The sequence below is a fragment of the Papio anubis genome, chromosome 8 (assembly GCF_008728515.1).
Source record: "Papio anubis isolate 15944 chromosome 8, Panubis1.0, whole genome shotgun sequence".
Lineage (NCBI taxonomy): Eukaryota > Metazoa > Chordata > Mammalia > Primates > Cercopithecidae > Papio > Papio anubis.
Window position 1 is genome coordinate 53,187,095 of NC_044983.1, and position 2,367 is coordinate 53,189,461.

At 39.2% G+C, this 2,367-nt stretch overlaps 1 non-coding gene across 1 annotated transcript; it reads left to right on the plus strand.

Moving 5' to 3' along the window:
* Window positions 1-611: 611 nt before the first annotated feature.
* On the plus strand, window positions 612-718 carry LOC116268805. Its single transcript, XR_004175955.1, has one exon. It is a non-coding gene; the product is annotated as a U6 spliceosomal RNA (small nuclear RNA).
* The last annotated feature ends 1,649 nt before the right edge of the window (window positions 719-2,367 follow it).

A 2,367-nucleotide genomic window follows, 5' to 3' on the forward strand; every position in this document is an offset into this window, starting at 1 on the left:
GTCACCTGTGATCTGATCACAGAATCTTGAATATGAGAATAAGAAAAAATTACTAACTTAGCTGCTGTTAACTGATAGACTGACATACACATTGGAGTTACGTGTAGATCAGGACACTCACGAATGCTGTGTGCTATTGAGAAGATGTGAAGCCAGGCAATGCAGCAACATTGGTGGGAGAGGCACCCTAACGTGAGGAAGGCACAGTAGCATGGGCAACCATGCTTACACTGGGAGAGAACACGACCGCTGGGCATTGGCTTGGAATCAGAGGAGTTCTGTGCATTTCCCTTGGAATAAAAATTAGACTTGGAAGATCTCAGCAGGAAATGTGTGTTTCTCTCAGGAGTGGATTAACGATTTTCAGTTTAAACTGGATAAGAAAATAACAAGCTATTGATGTGTAGAGTAATGCTTATCTCTGCTTTCAAAAGTCACTCAGAAAGAAAATATTGCAGGCCTTAAGTATGAGTTGTGCTTTTAATATGTAAATTAAATGAGTTTTTGACAAAAAAAAATAAAATTTGTGTATTCTCAAAAATCCAAACTCAGTAAAGAAATGCAATATCCCCAATGACTGTGGCAGATGGATTAAAAAAATAAAATTTCTTGTGCTCGCTTAGGCAGCACATATACTAAAATTGGAACGATACAGAGAAGATTAGCATGGCCCCTGCGCAAGGATGACACGCAAATTCGTGAAGCGTTTCATATTTAAAAAAATAAATAAATAAAAATAAAATAAAATTTCCTAAAATGCATATTTACCTTATAGCTGGTTGCTAGTGTCTTGAAATGATCATTCAGTTCAAATAAATAAATAAATATTCTTTTATAAAGAAATTCTGTATGAAGTTCCTTCTTTAACCTCAGTGTAGACAATAGGATGTTACTCAGAGCATTCACTTTGAGTTTTGGCCAGTTCCTTGTAGTTCTTGTGAAGACTCGACAAAGACAGTTGTGATGCTAATACCCTCCCCAGGGGTCTACTCTAGACCCTTCTGAATATTCCATTTAGCCAATCATGCCAGCCATCTCTGATATTCTTTATGGAGTTGAATTTGGTGACTTCCAAAAAAGATTTTAATAAAAGAAAATCATCAACCTTGAAAAAATTCTGCACTGGAAACTACTGCAATCCTGATCTTTGGCATACAGAGGATGGCTGTCATTCTTGTTTTCAGAAGTTATGGTGGGATCAGGAGCCCGGTCTCACTTGCTTATTAGTGTAAGCCAAAATATTCCACAGTTGTCACTCAGATGAGCTGGTGCTGTTAGCAGCAGTGAATCTGAGCAGATCTGCAGCAACCTGATTCTTGCCTCCAAGAAAAGAATTTGTTCAAGGGGCATAAGACAGAATGAGAGACTGGGACAAGTTTTAGAGCAGCAGTGAAAGTTTATTAAAAAGTTTTAGAGCAGGAACGAAAGGCAGTAAATTACACTTGAAAGAGGGCCAAGTGGGTGACTTGAGAGATTCAAGTGTCCTGTTTGACCTTTGAGTGGGACTTTTAGACATTAGCATGCTTCTGGGGTTTTGTATCTCTCCTCCCTTGATTTTTCCTTGGGGTGGGCCGTCCACATGAGCAGTGGTCTACCAGCACTTGGGAGTGATCGCATGTGTATTATGTTTACCAAAGTTGTGCACATGCTCATTTGAGGTGTTTTTCCCTTGCCAATTGAATGTTCCTAGAGAAAGGTCATAGAGCAGTTAAATTCCACCATTTTGCATTTTAGTGTGCATGCCTGAGCCCACTTGTCCAACTCCTGAGATCTTATCAGGAAGCTGTTGATTACCATTGGCTCCAGGTGTTTTCTATCTAGCAGGAGCCAGCCTTTCCCTGGCAGCAGCTGTGACCAATTATTTTAGAGAGACAGCTTAACAACCACTTGACCATCAGCTGATGGTATCCTGACATTCCTAACGAGGGAGGTGGGTTGCTCTCCTGCCCTGCTCACATCTGCAGAGCTACTGACTATAGCAGTGCCATTGCCAGAAAGACACCATCAGACACAGCAACCTGGTTGCTGAAGAACTAGGATGAAAAAAAAAGGTAATTTTCTTTGGATCAATTTTTGGCCTGCCTAAATTCTGTTATTATAACTAAATACAACATCAAAGCGTGGTAACTTTCTTCCTCCTCAAACCTGGAAGTGTGGGATGTGTGTGGATAGTGTAGGGTAAGTTTAGCCCAGATAGCATGGAAGGACAAAGGAAGAAGGGGTATGGGGAGAACACTAACTTCTTAATGAACAGAAGAACATAAAAGAATAAAGTCCAGGAAAATCAGGATTGTATACATACAAAATTGAATTATATATATATATTATGTATTATATATGTATATATATAATAATACACATAATAAT